Source organism: Panthera pardus, unplaced genomic scaffold (genome assembly GCF_024362965.1).
Source record: "Panthera pardus isolate Hobbes unplaced genomic scaffold, ASM2436296v1 HiC_scaffold_12, whole genome shotgun sequence".
Lineage (NCBI taxonomy): Eukaryota > Metazoa > Chordata > Mammalia > Carnivora > Felidae > Panthera > Panthera pardus.
In genome coordinates this window covers 76,061,598-76,067,597 of record NW_026526677.1, presented here as the reverse complement: position 1 = coordinate 76,067,597, position 6,000 = coordinate 76,061,598, and the positions used below count along the sequence as shown (strand labels likewise).

General features: G+C 40.2%; 1 long non-coding RNA gene across 2 annotated transcripts in view; it reads left to right on the top strand.

Annotated features, from left to right (window-relative positions):
• Positions 1–559: 559 nt before the first annotated feature.
• LOC109267359 (uncharacterized) overlaps positions 560–6,000 on the top strand; it is an 84,537-nt gene continuing 79,096 nt past the window's right edge. The window contains exon 1 of one of the 2 annotated variants that reach the window (XR_002080068.2): positions 560–754. This is a non-coding gene — a long non-coding RNA (uncharacterized LOC109267359). The other variant, XR_002080066.2, reaches the window with a different exon arrangement.

The window sequence follows — 6,000 nt, the reverse complement described above, 5'->3', positions numbered from 1 at the left end:
AGAGAGGTGAGGTATAAGCAGGGAAGGACTGGTTGGTGGGGCTTTAGAACACTCCCGACACTTATCAGTTAAATTCACCGTCTTATATGGGCAAGGTTTGTGGTGCCCCCAAATAATTCCAACATACCCAAGATCACTGATCACAGATCACCATTACAAATATAATAATGAAAAAATTTGAAAAATTATGAGAATTACCAAAATGTGACACAGAGGCACAAAGTAAGGAAATGCCGTTAGAAAAATGGTGCCAATAGACTTGACTTGACACAGGGTTGCCACAAACCTTCAGTTTGTAAAGAACGCAGTTTATTTGCAAAGCACAATGAAAAAAGGTTTGCCTATACCGATGTTGTAGAAGCTAAGGGCTAATCTTTATAGAAGCCTATTTCCTAACACAATAGATTTTTACTGCTCTAAAAAACAGAAGGGTTTAGTGTATGCTTACTTTCCACTTCTGTATTCTAACAAGTGATTTTGTAGGTTGTGTGAGTCATTCTCCTCAAGGCCAAGCAGCTCTTAGCTTCTTTTATATAATTACCTTCCTTTGTGGCAAATCAGTATTTCCTCTAATCCGCAGTGTTTTCTGGGCCTCCTTATAGGAAATGGCTTCCATTGTTGGATACGTTGAATTCGAAATACTATGGCAGATGCCAGGAAATTGGGAATGGCTGGAGAAGCTAGGAAGTTATTTGAATGTCAAGGAGTTCTAGAATTCTGTGGAAAGAAGATAAGATGTTCCTTAAGCAGCCAGGTATTAGAAGGGTTTGTTATGGGATGGAGGGAGCTCTATTTGTGGTGGGATCAGAGGAGGTGTGGCCTTGGCGGAATGTTGCAGAAGATTCTGTTACAAAGAGAAGATCCTGGTAAGTACTATTGTTGGGAAAGTTTCCTTCTCTGAGGTGGATTTGAGACTTTGCTTGGCTGTTTTCCAGTGGTTTGTGGTCACCTGAGAAACACAAAATCTAAGATTCTGTAAACCCAACACAGTGTTCACTTCTTCAGTCCCAGTTTTTACAGATAAAAAATGGAAGGCCAGGGAACTCACAAAAGTGAAGGGGTCACTCAGCCTGCAGTCTAGGAATTATTTATAAATAATAGTAATGCAGTGAAACATGTGAATGGCAAGTGCATCTTGAGTAGTGCAGGGCAATATGAGTTCATGACTGGAGGGTGGGTGGAGGGGAGGGGGTGTCAAGGGTGGGGCCTGAGGGAAGGAATGGGAAGGAACCAGAAGTGGCTAAATGGAAAGTTTATGAGATAATGTGGAGAAAGCATTTAGGACACTGCTGACACCTCCAACTGCTTAGTAAATGTTTTCTATTCTTTCCTTTCCTCTTCTTGCCCCTCTTCTTCCTCATCCTGCCCAAGGCAGCCCACTGGGTGAAAAACTGGGGTGCAGAGCCAAACCAAGGATGGTCAGCTTCTGTGGAAGCACCCCCATGCTGGAAGCAAGAGGGATGGGAATGAAAATGATGTTGTTGAATTTGAGCTGAGCAGGGAAAACAGGGAAGCTTAAGGAATCTCCTTGCCCTTTGTGTTCCAGGAAATGGCTTACTGCAAAGAAGTACCCTTCCCATATGGGTTAGATAAGGCTCCTGGGTAGCCTTTTCATTATCCAAATTCCCATTCTTGGCCTCATCAATGATTGGATGAACTGTTTTTGTCCCCACTGATCAATAGGAACAAAATGCTGTTAACTGAATCCAGGATACAGTTCTCTGGTTCTCTCAGGGGATTGAACCTGGGCCCACCCTCAGCTTTGGCCAGCATATAGCCTTTCCTTAAGGGTCCTCTTGGAAAAGAGGCCAGCCTCAGGGTAAGACATTCTCTGAACTGCCACACAACCATGCATATATTGGTTCCTTTCATCCCATAGCCTTGTATTCTCTACTTTATAGAAGAAAACTTTTCCCAAACTTGAGATGTTTGCTGATCTTTCCATCAATGTTCTCCTTACTGCAATAATCCTTCCCCACTCTTGCAATGATCCCTACTAATGAAGTCTCTTACTAGTCTGGATCTGATTTTGATTTGACAGAGTTTTGTGATAGCTTGCAAGATGGCCCTCAATGATCCCCACTCCTGATACTCACTCTCTTGCATCATCCCCACCCTTGAGTGTAAGCTGGACCTCGTACTTTGCTTCTGAGAAAGGTCAAATAAAATGGGAGTCATTTATGTCAAGGGATCTTATTTTATTTTTAATTTTTTTAAATGTTTATTTTTGAGAGAGAAAGAGAGTGCGTGAGGGAGGGGCAGAGAGAGAGGGAGACAGAGAATCCCACTCAGGCTCTGCACCATCAGCACAGAGCCCGACTAGGGGCTCAACTCACCAACTACAGGATCATGACCTAAGTGGAAATCAAGAGTTGGACAAAACCAACCGAGCCACCCAGGCACCCCTATGTCAAGAGAGTTTAAAGTGGAGCTGGGAGGCCATTAAGGAGGTGGCCTTATGCATATCCTTACCGGTGGAACCATGAACTTTTGAACAGGGCCAAAGTGCAAATACTCCAAGAACTCTGCAAGCAAGAAGGCTTGCCACTTGCTACAGTAGCAAACTTTTGCTTAGTGATAGCCTTAGCAACCAATTATGTTTGGCCAAGATTAGTTTTCTGCTGCCAACACCAATCAAAATTCTTTGTAAACAACTTATACAAGCATTCCCTTTTTTTGTCTTTAAAAGCCCCTGACTTTTGCTGTTTGGGTTGCTACCCAAATCCTGAACTGCAATTCTTTGATCCCAAATAAATGCTTTTGCTTAACTGTTGCCTCCCGACAATTTAAGGTTGACACTTCTAATGAATAGAATATATGGCAAAAGAAGTTGGATGTCACTTCTAAGATTAGGTTGCAAAAGACTCTGACTTCTGTCTTGCTCACATTCTCTATCTCTGGCTCTTTTTGGTTTCCTGGCTCTGATGAAAGAAACTGCCATGTTGTGGGCTACAGAGACCCATGGAGAGAAACAAGGGGCAAGGAACTGAAAGTCGCCGCTGGCCCACCGCTGGTGAGGAACTGAAGCCCTCAGTCCAATAAGGCCTCAAAAAAACTGAATCCTGTGATCAGGATTCAACAACCAAGTGAGCAGGATTGTTGAAAGTGGATTTGGAAGTGGATCTTTCCCTAGTTGATGCTTAAGATGACTACAGAACTGGGATGCTAAGGATTGAATATTTGTATCCTCTCCCCTCCAAATTTATATGTTGAAATCTAAACCTCCAATGCAATGGTATTAGTAGGTGGGGATTCTGGGAGGTAATTAGATCATGGACCACTCATGAATGGGATTAGTACTCTTATAAAAGAGACTCCAGAAAGATCCTTCACCCCTTCTGCCACGTGAAGTTACAGCAAAAAGACTTAAGTCTATGAACCAGAAAGCACATTCTTTCTTTTTTTTTTTTAATGTATTTTTAATTTACATCCAAGTTAGTTAGCATATAGTGCCATAATGATTTCAGGAGTAGATTCCAGTGATTCATCCCCTATGTATAACACACAGTGCTCATCTCAACAAATGTCTTCCTTAATGCCCCTTACCCATTTGGCCCATCCCCACCACCACAATCCCTCCAGCACTCCTCAGTTTGTTCTATTTAAGAGTCTCTTTGTTTTCCCCCTCCTTGTTTTTATATTAGTTTTGCTTCCCTTCCCTTATGTTCATCTGTTTTGTGTCTTAAATTCCTCCTATGAGTGAAGTCATATGATATTTGTCTCAGAGAGCACATTCTTACCAGACATCAAATGATCTTGGGTTTGTACCTTGATCTCGGACTTCTCAGCCTCTGGAACTGTGAAAAATAAATTCCTGTTGTTTATAAGCCATACAGTCCGTGGTATCCTGATATAGCAACCCTAATAGACTAAGACACAGGTGATACCTTAATTGCATACTTGTAAGAGACCCTAAACCAGAGGACCAGCTAAGCCACACCTGGATTCTTGACCCAAAGAAACTGTGATAATGAATATTGTTTTAAGCCACTATATTTGGGGGGTAATTTATTACACAGCAGTAAATAACTACACAAAGTTGATGATAGGAATCCTCCACAGAGGTCCAGGACCTGAGGACATAAAGTCTGTCTCCTGAGTAGCTATAGGAAGATCAGACCAAAAATGGTGGTTAAGCATGGAGAGACTAAATACATACATGGACAATGACCAGACCATATATTACAAAAGAAGTCTGTAATAACCAGCCTAGAAGCTAAACCACAACCTCTGCAGCAATTGTCCCAGAATGGTCAGGACCTGGTCAATAATTGTCAGCTTCCTGATTTTTTGTCATTTCATTTCATTTCATTTCATTTCATTTCACTTCACTTCACTTCACTTCATTTCATTTCATCATGGTAAGTGTACTTAATCCCCATCCCTATCGCACCCATCCCCCAACTCACTGCCTGTCTGGTAACCATCGGTTTGTTCTCTATGGTTGGGTTTGTCTCTTGGTCTGTCTATTTCCCTCTTTGTTCTTCGCTCAGTTGTTTTGTTTCATAAATTTCACATATGAGTGAAATCATATGGTATTGGTCTTTCTTTGGCTGACTTACTTCACTTAGCATTATACTCTGTAACTCCATCCATATCATTGCAAATGGCAAGATTTCATTCTTTTTTATGGCTTAGTAATATTCTTCTGAGTAATATATTACATCTTCTTTATTCATTCATCAAATTGATGTACACTTGGGCTGCTTCCATAGTTTGGCTATTGTGAATAATGCTGCTATAAACATAGGAGTGCATGTATCCCTTTGAATTCATGTTTTCACATTCTTTGGGTAAATACCCAGTAGTCGATGGCTGGATCATAGGGTAGTTCTATTTTTAACTTTATGAGGAACCTCCACACTCTTTCCACAATGGCTGCATCACTTTGCATTCCTACCAACAGTGCAGGAGGGTTCCTTTTTCTCCACATCCTCGCCAACATCTGTTGTTTCTTGTGTTGTTGATTTTAACCATTCTGACAGGTGTGAGGTGATTTCTTGTTGTAGTTTTTACTTGCATTTCCCTGATGATGAGTGATATTAAGCATCTTTTCATGTGTTCCTTGGCCATCTGGATGTCTTCTTTGGACAAATGTCTTTCATGTCTTCTGCTTATTATTTTTTTTTTTTGAATTATTTGTTTTTGGGTATTGAGTTGTATCAGTTCTTTATATGTTTTCTATACTAACCCTTTATCAGATATGGTCATTTGCAAATATCTTCTTCCATTCAGTAGGTTGCCTTTCAGTTTTATTGTTTCCTTCACTGTGCAGAAACATGTTATTTTTACGTAGCCCCAGTAGTTTATCTTTGCTCTTATTTCCCTTGCCTCAGGAGACATATCTAGAAAAATGTTATTATGGCCAATAGTGCTCTCTTCAAGGATTTTTTTTGGTTCAGATCTCACATGTAGGTCTTTAATCTACTTTGAATTTATCTTGGAGTATGGTGAAAGATAGTGGTCCAGTTTCATTCCTTTGCATACGGCTGTCCAGTTGTCCCAGCACCACTTGTTGAAGAGACTGTCTTTTCCCCACTGTATATTCATTCTTCTTTTGTTGAAGATTGATTGACCACATATTTGTGGGTTTATTTATGGGTTTTATGTTCTATGTCATTGCTCTCTATGTCTATTTTTATGTCAATACCATACTGTTTTAATTACTACTACCTTGTAATATAACTTAAAATCTGGTACTGTGATACCCCCCATTTTTTCTTTTTCAAGATTGCTTTGGCTATTTGGGGCCTTATTGGTTTCATACAAATTTTAGGATCATTCTAGTTCTGTGACAAATGCTGATGGTATTTTGATAGAGACTGCATTAAATCTGTAGATTTCTTTGGGCGGTATAGACATTTTAATAATATTTGTTCTTCCAACTCATGAGCATGAAACATTTTTCTAGTTCTTTGCATTGTCTTGAATTTTTTTCATCAGTGTTTTATAGTTTTCAGAGTACAGGTCTTTCACTTCTTTGGTTAAGTTTATTCCTAG